Consider the following 9,539-nt stretch of genomic DNA (forward strand, 5'->3'; position numbering starts at 1 on the left):
TGTTTAATAAATATAAAAATAATAGGGAAAATAAAGAAATAAAAAATTAAAAAATTAAAAAATGATGATGAAGACATTTTAAAGGAAAGTTCGGAAAAGAATGTTGTATTATACCATAATCGAAGAAAAGTTGGTTTAAAAAAAAACGGATGGGAAAAAAATCGAAAAAGGGGTGCAACACGAGGACTTCCCAGGGGGTCACCCATCCTAGTACTACTCTCGCCCAAGCACGCTTAACTTCGGAGTTCTGATGGGATCCGGTGCATTAGTGCTGGTATGATCGCACCCGTCAGAGAAGCGCAAATAAATTGTATATACAGACTTCAGAATGTGTTATTTTGTTTAATAAATATAAAAATAATAGGGAAAATAAAGAAATAAAAAATTAAAAAATTAAAAAATGATGATGAAGACATTTTAAAGGAAAGTTCGGAAAAGAATGTTGTATTATACCATAATCGAAGAAAAGTTGGTTTAAAAAAAAACGGATGGGAAAAAAATCGAAAAAGGGGTGCAACACGAGGACTTCCCAGGGGGTCACCCATCCTAGTACTACTCTCGCCCAAGCACGCTTAACTTCGGAGTTCTGATGGGATCCGGTGCATTAGTGCTGGTATGATCGCACCCGTCAGAGAAGCGCAAATAAATTGTATATACAGACTTCAGAATGTGTTATTTTGTTTAATAAATATAAAAATAATAGGGAAAATAAAGAAATAAAAATTAAAAAATTAAAAAATGATGATGAAGACATTTTAAAGGAAAGTTCGGAAAAGAATGTTGTATTATACCATAATCGAAGAAAAGTTGGTTTAAAAAAAACGGATGGGAAAAAAATCGAAAAAGGGGTGCAACACGAGGACTTCCCAGGGGGTCACCCATCCTAGTACTACTCTCGCCCAAGCACGCTTAACTTCGGAGTTCTGATGGGATCCGGTGCATTAGTGCTGGTATGATCGCACCCGTCAGAGAAGCGCAAATAAATTGTATATACAGACTTCAGAATGTGTTATTTTGTTTAATAAATATAAAAATAATAGGGAAAATAAAGAAATAAAAAATTAAAAAATTAAAAAATGATGATGAAGACATTTTAAAGGAAAGTTCGGAAAAGAATGTTGTATTATACCATAATCGAAGAAAAGTTGGTTTAAAAAAAAACGGATGGGAAAAAAATCGAAAAAGGGGTGCAACACGAGGACTTCCCAGGGGGTCACCCATCCTAGTACTACTCTCGCCCAAGCACGCTTAACTTCGGAGTTCTGATGGGATCCGGTGCATTAGTGCTGGTATGATCGCACCCGTCAGAGAAGCGCAAATAAATTGTATATACAGACTTCAGAATGTGTTATTTTGTTTAATAAATATAAAAATAATAGGGAAAATAAAGAAATAAAAATTAAAAAATTAAAAAATGATGATGAAGACATTTTAAAGGAAAGTTCGGAAAAGAATGTTGTATTATACCATAATCGAAGAAAAGTTGGTTTAAAAAAAAACGGATGGGAAAAAAATCGAAAAAGGGGTGCAACACGAGGACTTCCCAGGGGGTCACCCATCCTAGTACTACTCTCGCCCAAGCACGCTTAACTTCGGAGTTCTGATGGGATCCGGTGCATTAGTGCTGGTATGATCGCACCCGTCAGAGAAGCGCAAATAAATTGTATATACAGACTTCAGAATGTGTTATTTTGTTTAATAAATATAAAAATAATAGGGAAAATAAAGAAATAAAAAATTAAAAAATTAAAAAATGATGATGAAGACATTTTAAAGGAAAGTTCGGAAAAGAATGTTGTATTATACCATAATCGAAGAAAAGTTGGTTTAAAAAAAAACGGATGGGAAAAAAATCGAAAAAGGGGTGCAACACGAGGACTTCCCAGGGGGTCACCCATCCTAGTACTACTCTCGCCCAAGCACGCTTAACTTCGGAGTTCTGATGGGATCCGGTGCATTAGTGCTGGTATGATCGCACCCGTCAGAGAAGCGCAAATAAATTGTATATACAGACTTCAGAATGTGTTATTTTGTTTAATAAATATAAAAATAATAGGGAAAATAAAGAAATAAAAAATTAAAAAATTAAAAAATGATGATGAAGACATTTTAAAGGAAAGTTCGGAAAAGAATGTTGTATTATACCATAATCGAAGAAAAGTTGGTTTAAAAAAAAACGGATGGGAAAAAAATCGAAAAAGGGGTGCAACACGAGGACTTCCCAGGGGGTCACCCATCCTAGTACTACTCTCGCCCAAGCACGCTTAACTTCGGAGTTCTGATGGGATCCGGTGCATTAGTGCTGGTATGATCGCACCCGTCAGAGAAGCGCAAATAAATTGTATATACAGACTTCAGAATGTGTTATTTTGTTTAATAAATATAAAAATAATAGGGAAAATAAAGAAATAAAAAATTAAAAAATTAAAAAATGATGATGAAGACATTTTAAAGGAAAGTTCGGAAAAGAATGTTGTATTATACCATAATCGAAGAAAAGTTGGTTTAAAAAAAAACGGATGGGAAAAAAATCGAAAAAGGGGTGCAACACGAGGACTTCCCAGGGGGTCACCCATCCTAGTACTACTCTCGCCCAAGCACGCTTAACTTCGGAGTTCTGATGGGATCCGGTGCATTAGTGCTGGTATGATCGCACCCGTCAGAGAAGCGCAAATAAATTGTATATACAGACTTCAGAATGTGTTATTTTGTTTAATAAATATAAAAATAATAGGGAAAATAAAGAAATAAAAAATTAAAAAATTAAAAAATGATGATGAAGACATTTTAAAGGAAAGTTCGGAAAAGAATGTTGTATTATACCATAATCGAAGAAAAGTTGGTTTAAAAAAAAACGGATGGGAAAAAAATCGAAAAAGGGGTGCAACACGAGGACTTCCCAGGGGGTCACCCATCCTAGTACTACTCTCGCCCAAGCACGCTTAACTTCGGAGTTCTGATGGGATCCGGTGCATTAGTGCTGGTATGATCGCACCCGTCAGAGAAGCGCAAATAAATTGTATATACAGACTTCAGAATGTGTTATTTTGTTTAATAAATATAAAAATAATAGGGAAAATAAAGAAATAAAAAATTAAAAAATTAAAAAATGATGATGAAGACATTTTAAAGGAAAGTTCGGAAAAGAATGTTGTATTATACCATAATCGAAGAAAAGTTGGTTTAAAAAAAAACGGATGGGAAAAAAATCGAAAAAGGGGTGCAACACGAGGACTTCCCAGGGGGTCACCCATCCTAGTACTACTCTCGCCCAAGCACGCTTAACTTCGGAGTTCTGATGGGATCCGGTGCATTAGTGCTGGTATGATCGCACCCGTCAGAGAAGCGCAAATAAATTGTATATACAGACTTCAGAATGTGTTATTTTGTTTAATAAATATAAAAATAATAGGGAAAATAAAGAAATAAAAAATTAAAAAATTAAAAAATGATGATGAAGACATTTTAAAGGAAAGTTCGGAAAAGAATGTTGTATTATACCATAATCGAAGAAAAGTTGGTTTAAAAAAAAACGGATGGGAAAAAAATCGAAAAAGGGGTGCAACACGAGGACTTCCCAGGGGGTCACCCATCCTAGTACTACTCTCGCCCAAGCACGCTTAACTTCGGAGTTCTGATGGGATCCGGTGCATTAGTGCTGGTATGATCGCACCCGTCAGAGAAGCGCAAATAAATTGTATATACAGACTTCAGAATGTGTTATTTTGTTTAATAAATATAAAAATAATAGGGAAAATAAAGAAATAAAAAATTAAAAAATTAAAAAATGATGATGAAGACATTTTAAAGGAAAGTTCGGAAAAGAATGTTGTATTATACCATAATCGAAGAAAAGTTGGTTTAAAAAAAACGGATGGGAAAAAAATCGAAAAAGGGGTGCAACACGAGGACTTCCCAGGGGGTCACCCATCCTAGTACTACTCTCGCCCAAGCACGCTTAACTTCGGAGTTCTGATGGGATCCGGTGCATTAGTGCTGGTATGATCGCACCCGTCAGAGAAGCGCAAATAAATTGTATATACAGACTTCAGAATGTGTTATTTTGTTTAATAAATATAAAAATAATAGGGAAAATAAAGAAATAAAAAATTAAAAAATTAAAAATGATGATGAAGACATTTTAAAGGAAAGTTCGGAAAAGAATGTTGTATTATACCATAATCGAAGAAAAGTTGGTTTAAAAAAAAACGGATGGGAAAAAAATCGAAAAAGGGGTGCAACACGAGGACTTCCCAGGGGGTCACCCATCCTAGTACTACTCTCGCCCAAGCACGCTTAACTTCGGAGTTCTGATGGGATCCGGTGCATTAGTGCTGGTATGATCGCACCCGTCAGAGAAGCGCAAATAAATTGTATATACAGACTTCAGAATGTGTTATTTTGTTTAATAAATATAAAAATAATAGGGAAAATAAAGAAATAAAAAATTAAAAAATTAAAAAATGATGATGAAGACATTTTAAAGGAAAGTTCGGAAAAGAATGTTGTATTATACCATAATCGAAGAAAAGTTGGTTTAAAAAAAACGGATGGGAAAAAAATCGAAAAAGGGGTGCAACACGAGGACTTCCCAGGGGGTCACCCATCCTAGTACTACTCTCGCCCAAGCACGCTTAACTTCGGAGTTCTGATGGGATCCGGTGCATTAGTGCTGGTATGATCGCACCCGTCAGAGAAGCGCAAATAAATTGTATATACAGACTTCAGAATGTGTTATTTTGTTTAATAAATATAAAAATAATAGGGAAAATAAAGAAATAAAAAATTAAAAAATTAAAAAATGATGATGAAGACATTTTAAAGGAAAGTTCGGAAAAGAATGTTGTATTATACCATAATCGAAGAAAAGTTGGTTTAAAAAAAAACGGATGGGAAAAAAATCGAAAAAGGGGTGCAACACGAGGACTTCCCAGGGGGTCACCCATCCTAGTACTACTCTCGCCCAAGCACGCTTAACTTCGGAGTTCTGATGGGATCCGGTGCATTAGTGCTGGTATGATCGCACCCGTCAGAGAAGCGCAAATAAATTGTATATACAGACTTCAGAATGTGTTATTTTGTTTAATAAATATAAAAATAATAGGGAAAATAAAGAAATAAAAAATTAAAAAATTAAAAAATGATGATGAAGACATTTTAAAGGAAAGTTCGGAAAAGAATGTTGTATTATACCATAATCGAAGAAAAGTTGGTTTAAAAAAAAACGGATGGGAAAAAAATCGAAAAAGGGGTGCAACACGAGGACTTCCCAGGGGGTCACCCATCCTAGTACTACTCTCGCCCAAGCACGCTTAACTTCGGAGTTCTGATGGGATCCGGTGCATTAGTGCTGGTATGATCGCACCCGTCAGAGAAGCGCAAATAAATTGTATATACAGACTTCAGAATGTGTTATTTTGTTTAATAAATATAAAAATAATAGGGAAAATAAAGAAATAAAAAATTAAAAAATTAAAAAATGATGATGAAGACATTTTAAAGGAAAGTTCGGAAAAGAATGTTGTATTATACCATAATCGAAGAAAAGTTGGTTTAAAAAAAACGGATGGGAAAAAAATCGAAAAAGGGGTGCAACACGAGGACTTCCCAGGGGGTCACCCATCCTAGTACTACTCTCGCCCAAGCACGCTTAACTTCGGAGTTCTGATGGGATCCGGTGCATTAGTGCTGGTATGATCGCACCCGTCAGAGAAGCGCAAATAAATTGTATATACAGACTTCAGAATGTGTTATTTTGTTTAATAAATATAAAAATAATAGGGAAAATAAAGAAATAAAAATTAAAAAATTAAAAAATGATGATGAAGACATTTTAAAGGAAAGTTCGGAAAAGAATGTTGTATTATACCATAATCGAAGAAAAGTTGGTTTAAAAAAAAACGGATGGGAAAAAAATCGAAAAAGGGGTGCAACACGAGGACTTCCCAGGGGGTCACCCATCCTAGTACTACTCTCGCCCAAGCACGCTTAACTTCGGAGTTCTGATGGGATCCGGTGCATTAGTGCTGGTATGATCGCACCCGTCAGAGAAGCGCAAATAAATTGTATATACAGACTTCAGAATGTGTTATTTTGTTTAATAAATATAAAAATAATAGGGAAAATAAAGAAATAAAAAATTAAAAAATTAAAAAATGATGATGAAGACATTTTAAAGGAAAGTTCGGAAAAGAATGTTGTATTATACCATAATCGAAGAAAAGTTGGTTTAAAAAAAAACGGATGGGAAAAAAATCGAAAAAGGGGTGCAACACGAGGACTTCCCAGGGGGTCACCCATCCTAGTACTACTCTCGCCCAAGCACGCTTAACTTCGGAGTTCTGATGGGATCCGGTGCATTAGTGCTGGTATGATCGCACCCGTCAGAGAAGCGCAAATAAATTGTATATACAGACTTCAGAATGTGTTATTTTGTTTAATAAATATAAAAATAATAGGGAAAATAAAGAAATAAAAAATTAAAAAATTAAAAAATGATGATGAAGACATTTTAAAGGAAAGTTCGGAAAAGAATGTTGTATTATACCATAATCGAAGAAAAGTTGGTTTAAAAAAAAACGGATGGGAAAAAAATCGAAAAAGGGGTGCAACACGAGGACTTCCCAGGGGGTCACCCATCCTAGTACTACTCTCGCCCAAGCACGCTTAACTTCGGAGTTCTGATGGGATCCGGTGCATTAGTGCTGGTATGATCGCACCCGTCAGAGAAGCGCAAATAAATTGTATATACAGACTTCAGAATGTGTTATTTTGTTTAATAAATATAAAAATAATAGGGAAAATAAAGAAATAAAAATTAAAAAATTAAAAAATGATGATGAAGACATTTTAAAGGAAAGTTCGGAAAAGAATGTTGTATTATACCATAATCGAAGAAAAGTTGGTTTAAAAAAAAACGGATGGGAAAAAAATCGAAAAAGGGGTGCAACACGAGGACTTCCCAGGGGGTCACCCATCCTAGTACTACTCTCGCCCAAGCACGCTTAACTTCGGAGTTCTGATGGGATCCGGTGCATTAGTGCTGGTATGATCGCACCCGTCAGAGAAGCGCAAATAAATTGTATATACAGACTTCAGAATGTGTTATTTTGTTTAATAAATATAAAAATAATAGGGAAAATAAAGAAATAAAAAATTAAAAAATTAAAAAATGATGATGAAGACATTTTAAAGGAAAGTTCGGAAAAGAATGTTGTATTATACCATAATCGAAGAAAAGTTGGTTTAAAAAAAACGGATGGGAAAAAAATCGAAAAAGGGGTGCAACACGAGGACTTCCCAGGGGGTCACCCATCCTAGTACTACTCTCGCCCAAGCACGCTTAACTTCGGAGTTCTGATGGGATCCGGTGCATTAGTGCTGGTATGATCGCACCCGTCAGAGAAGCGCAAATAAATTGTATATACAGACTTCAGAATGTGTTATTTTGTTTAATAAATATAAAAATAATAGGGAAAATAAAGAAATAAAAAATTAAAAAATTAAAAAATGATGATGAAGACATTTTAAAGGAAAGTTCGGAAAAGAATGTTGTATTATACCATAATCGAAGAAAAGTTGGTTTAAAAAAAACGGATGGGAAAAAAATCGAAAAAGGGGTGCAACACGAGGACTTCCCAGGGGGTCACCCATCCTAGTACTACTCTCGCCCAAGCACGCTTAACTTCGGAGTTCTGATGGGATCCGGTGCATTAGTGCTGGTATGATCGCACCCGTCAGAGAAGCGCAAATAAATTGTATATACAGACTTCAGAATGTGTTATTTTGTTTAATAAATATAAAAATAATAGGGAAAATAAAGAAATAAAAAATTAAAAAATTAAAAAATGATGATGAAGACATTTTAAAGGAAAGTTCGGAAAAGAATGTTGTATTATACCATAATCGAAGAAAAGTTGGTTTAAAAAAAAACGGATGGGAAAAAAATCGAAAAAGGGGTGCAACACGAGGACTTCCCAGGGGGTCACCCATCCTAGTACTACTCTCGCCCAAGCACGCTTAACTTCGGAGTTCTGATGGGATCCGGTGCATTAGTGCTGGTATGATCGCACCCGTCAGAGAAGCGCAAATAAATTGTATATACAGACTTCAGAATGTGTTATTTTGTTTAATAAATATAAAAATAATAGGGAAAATAAAGAAATAAAAAATTAAAAAATTAAAAAATGATGATGAAGACATTTTAAAGGAAAGTTCGGAAAAGAATGTTGTATTATACCATAATCGAAGAAAAGTTGGTTTAAAAAAAAACGGATGGGAAAAAAATCGAAAAAGGGGTGCAACACGAGGACTTCCCAGGGGGTCACCCATCCTAGTACTACTCTCGCCCAAGCACGCTTAACTTCGGAGTTCTGATGGGATCCGGTGCATTAGTGCTGGTATGATCGCACCCGTCAGAGAAGCGCAAATAAATTGTATATACAGACTTCAGAATGTGTTATTTTGTTTAATAAATATAAAAATAATAGGGAAAATAAAGAAATAAAAAATTAAAAAATTAAAAAATGATGATGAAGACATTTTAAAGGAAAGTTCGGAAAAGAATGTTGTATTATACCATAATCGAAGAAAAGTTGGTTTAAAAAAAAACGGATGGGAAAAAAATCGAAAAAGGGGTGCAACACGAGGACTTCCCAGGGGGTCACCCATCCTAGTACTACTCTCGCCCAAGCACGCTTAACTTCGGAGTTCTGATGGGATCCGGTGCATTAGTGCTGGTATGATCGCACCCGTCAGAGAAGCGCAAATAAATTGTATATACAGACTTCAGAATGTGTTATTTTGTTTAATAAATATAAAAATAATAGGGAAAATAAAGAAATAAAAAATTAAAAAATTAAAAAATGATGATGAAGACATTTTAAAGGAAAGTTCGGAAAAGAATGTTGTATTATACCATAATCGAAGAAAAGTTGGTTTAAAAAAAACGGATGGGAAAAAAATCGAAAAAGGGGTGCAACACGAGGACTTCCCAGGGGGTCACCCATCCTAGTACTACTCTCGCCCAAGCACGCTTAACTTCGGAGTTCTGATGGGATCCGGTGCATTAGTGCTGGTATGATCGCACCCGTCAGAGAAGCGCAAATAAATTGTATATACAGACTTCAGAATGTGTTATTTTGTTTAATAAATATAAAAATAATAGGGAAAATAAAGAAATAAAAAATTAAAAAATTAAAAAATGATGATGAAGACATTTTAAAGGAAAGTTCGGAAAAGAATGTTGTATTATACCATAATCGAAGAAAAGTTGGTTTAAAAAAAAACGGATGGGAAAAAAATCGAAAAAGGGGTGCAACACGAGGACTTCCCAGGGGGTCACCCATCCTAGTACTACTCTCGCCCAAGCACGCTTAACTTCGGAGTTCTGATGGGATCCGGTGCATTAGTGCTGGTATGATCGCACCCGTCAGAGAAGCGCAAATAAATTGTATATACAGACTTCAGAATGTGTTATTTTGTTTAATAAATATAAAAATAATAGGGAAAATAAAGAAATAAAAAATTAAAAAATTAAA

At 35.0% G+C, this 9,539-nt stretch overlaps 28 non-coding genes across 28 annotated transcripts; all 28 read right to left on the bottom strand.

Annotated features, from left to right (window-relative positions):
* Positions 1 to 169: 169 nt before the first annotated feature.
* On the bottom strand, positions 170 to 288 carry LOC135148704 (5S ribosomal RNA). Its single transcript, XR_010286781.1, has one exon. It is a non-coding gene; the product is annotated as a 5S ribosomal RNA (ribosomal RNA).
* A 220-nt stretch (positions 289 to 508) lies between these two features.
* LOC135148705 (5S ribosomal RNA) lies at positions 509 to 627 on the bottom strand. Its single transcript, XR_010286782.1, has one exon. It is a non-coding gene; the product is annotated as a 5S ribosomal RNA (ribosomal RNA).
* Positions 628 to 845: 218 nt separating this feature from the next.
* Positions 846 to 964, bottom strand: LOC135148706 (5S ribosomal RNA). The gene has a single exon (XR_010286783.1). It is a non-coding gene; the product is annotated as a 5S ribosomal RNA (ribosomal RNA).
* A 220-nt stretch (positions 965 to 1,184) lies between these two features.
* On the bottom strand, positions 1,185 to 1,303 carry LOC135148707 (5S ribosomal RNA). The gene has a single exon (XR_010286784.1). It is a non-coding gene; the product is annotated as a 5S ribosomal RNA (ribosomal RNA).
* A 219-nt stretch (positions 1,304 to 1,522) lies between these two features.
* Positions 1,523 to 1,641, bottom strand: LOC135148708 (5S ribosomal RNA). The gene has a single exon (XR_010286785.1). It is a non-coding gene; the product is annotated as a 5S ribosomal RNA (ribosomal RNA).
* A 220-nt stretch (positions 1,642 to 1,861) lies between these two features.
* On the bottom strand, positions 1,862 to 1,980 carry LOC135148709 (5S ribosomal RNA). Its single transcript, XR_010286786.1, has one exon. It is a non-coding gene; the product is annotated as a 5S ribosomal RNA (ribosomal RNA).
* Positions 1,981 to 2,200: 220 nt separating this feature from the next.
* Positions 2,201 to 2,319, bottom strand: LOC135148710 (5S ribosomal RNA). The gene has a single exon (XR_010286787.1). It is a non-coding gene; the product is annotated as a 5S ribosomal RNA (ribosomal RNA).
* Positions 2,320 to 2,539: 220 nt separating this feature from the next.
* LOC135148712 (5S ribosomal RNA) lies at positions 2,540 to 2,658 on the bottom strand. The gene has a single exon (XR_010286789.1). It is a non-coding gene; the product is annotated as a 5S ribosomal RNA (ribosomal RNA).
* Positions 2,659 to 2,878: 220 nt separating this feature from the next.
* On the bottom strand, positions 2,879 to 2,997 carry LOC135148713 (5S ribosomal RNA). The gene has a single exon (XR_010286790.1). It is a non-coding gene; the product is annotated as a 5S ribosomal RNA (ribosomal RNA).
* A 220-nt stretch (positions 2,998 to 3,217) lies between these two features.
* On the bottom strand, positions 3,218 to 3,336 carry LOC135148714 (5S ribosomal RNA). Its single transcript, XR_010286791.1, has one exon. It is a non-coding gene; the product is annotated as a 5S ribosomal RNA (ribosomal RNA).
* Positions 3,337 to 3,556: 220 nt separating this feature from the next.
* Positions 3,557 to 3,675, bottom strand: LOC135148715 (5S ribosomal RNA). Its single transcript, XR_010286792.1, has one exon. It is a non-coding gene; the product is annotated as a 5S ribosomal RNA (ribosomal RNA).
* A 219-nt stretch (positions 3,676 to 3,894) lies between these two features.
* Positions 3,895 to 4,013, bottom strand: LOC135148716 (5S ribosomal RNA). Its single transcript, XR_010286793.1, has one exon. It is a non-coding gene; the product is annotated as a 5S ribosomal RNA (ribosomal RNA).
* Positions 4,014 to 4,232: 219 nt separating this feature from the next.
* LOC135148718 (5S ribosomal RNA) lies at positions 4,233 to 4,351 on the bottom strand. Its single transcript, XR_010286795.1, has one exon. It is a non-coding gene; the product is annotated as a 5S ribosomal RNA (ribosomal RNA).
* A 219-nt stretch (positions 4,352 to 4,570) lies between these two features.
* Positions 4,571 to 4,689, bottom strand: LOC135148719 (5S ribosomal RNA). Its single transcript, XR_010286796.1, has one exon. It is a non-coding gene; the product is annotated as a 5S ribosomal RNA (ribosomal RNA).
* Positions 4,690 to 4,909: 220 nt separating this feature from the next.
* Positions 4,910 to 5,028, bottom strand: LOC135148720 (5S ribosomal RNA). The gene has a single exon (XR_010286797.1). It is a non-coding gene; the product is annotated as a 5S ribosomal RNA (ribosomal RNA).
* Positions 5,029 to 5,248: 220 nt separating this feature from the next.
* Positions 5,249 to 5,367, bottom strand: LOC135148721 (5S ribosomal RNA). Its single transcript, XR_010286798.1, has one exon. It is a non-coding gene; the product is annotated as a 5S ribosomal RNA (ribosomal RNA).
* Positions 5,368 to 5,586: 219 nt separating this feature from the next.
* Positions 5,587 to 5,705, bottom strand: LOC135148722 (5S ribosomal RNA). Its single transcript, XR_010286799.1, has one exon. It is a non-coding gene; the product is annotated as a 5S ribosomal RNA (ribosomal RNA).
* A 219-nt stretch (positions 5,706 to 5,924) lies between these two features.
* Positions 5,925 to 6,043, bottom strand: LOC135148724 (5S ribosomal RNA). The gene has a single exon (XR_010286801.1). It is a non-coding gene; the product is annotated as a 5S ribosomal RNA (ribosomal RNA).
* Positions 6,044 to 6,263: 220 nt separating this feature from the next.
* Positions 6,264 to 6,382, bottom strand: LOC135148725 (5S ribosomal RNA). Its single transcript, XR_010286802.1, has one exon. It is a non-coding gene; the product is annotated as a 5S ribosomal RNA (ribosomal RNA).
* Positions 6,383 to 6,602: 220 nt separating this feature from the next.
* On the bottom strand, positions 6,603 to 6,721 carry LOC135148726 (5S ribosomal RNA). Its single transcript, XR_010286803.1, has one exon. It is a non-coding gene; the product is annotated as a 5S ribosomal RNA (ribosomal RNA).
* Positions 6,722 to 6,940: 219 nt separating this feature from the next.
* On the bottom strand, positions 6,941 to 7,059 carry LOC135148727 (5S ribosomal RNA). Its single transcript, XR_010286804.1, has one exon. It is a non-coding gene; the product is annotated as a 5S ribosomal RNA (ribosomal RNA).
* A 219-nt stretch (positions 7,060 to 7,278) lies between these two features.
* LOC135148728 (5S ribosomal RNA) lies at positions 7,279 to 7,397 on the bottom strand. The gene has a single exon (XR_010286805.1). It is a non-coding gene; the product is annotated as a 5S ribosomal RNA (ribosomal RNA).
* A 219-nt stretch (positions 7,398 to 7,616) lies between these two features.
* Positions 7,617 to 7,735, bottom strand: LOC135148729 (5S ribosomal RNA). Its single transcript, XR_010286806.1, has one exon. It is a non-coding gene; the product is annotated as a 5S ribosomal RNA (ribosomal RNA).
* A 220-nt stretch (positions 7,736 to 7,955) lies between these two features.
* Positions 7,956 to 8,074, bottom strand: LOC135148730 (5S ribosomal RNA). The gene has a single exon (XR_010286807.1). It is a non-coding gene; the product is annotated as a 5S ribosomal RNA (ribosomal RNA).
* A 220-nt stretch (positions 8,075 to 8,294) lies between these two features.
* Positions 8,295 to 8,413, bottom strand: LOC135148731 (5S ribosomal RNA). The gene has a single exon (XR_010286808.1). It is a non-coding gene; the product is annotated as a 5S ribosomal RNA (ribosomal RNA).
* Positions 8,414 to 8,633: 220 nt separating this feature from the next.
* LOC135148732 (5S ribosomal RNA) lies at positions 8,634 to 8,752 on the bottom strand. The gene has a single exon (XR_010286809.1). It is a non-coding gene; the product is annotated as a 5S ribosomal RNA (ribosomal RNA).
* A 219-nt stretch (positions 8,753 to 8,971) lies between these two features.
* LOC135148733 (5S ribosomal RNA) lies at positions 8,972 to 9,090 on the bottom strand. Its single transcript, XR_010286810.1, has one exon. It is a non-coding gene; the product is annotated as a 5S ribosomal RNA (ribosomal RNA).
* A 220-nt stretch (positions 9,091 to 9,310) lies between these two features.
* On the bottom strand, positions 9,311 to 9,429 carry LOC135148735 (5S ribosomal RNA). The gene has a single exon (XR_010286812.1). It is a non-coding gene; the product is annotated as a 5S ribosomal RNA (ribosomal RNA).
* Positions 9,430 to 9,539: the final 110 nt, after the last annotated feature.

This window comes from Daucus carota, chromosome 8, assembly GCF_001625215.2.
Source record: "Daucus carota subsp. sativus chromosome 8, DH1 v3.0, whole genome shotgun sequence".
NCBI lineage: Eukaryota > Viridiplantae > Streptophyta > Magnoliopsida > Apiales > Apiaceae > Daucus > Daucus carota.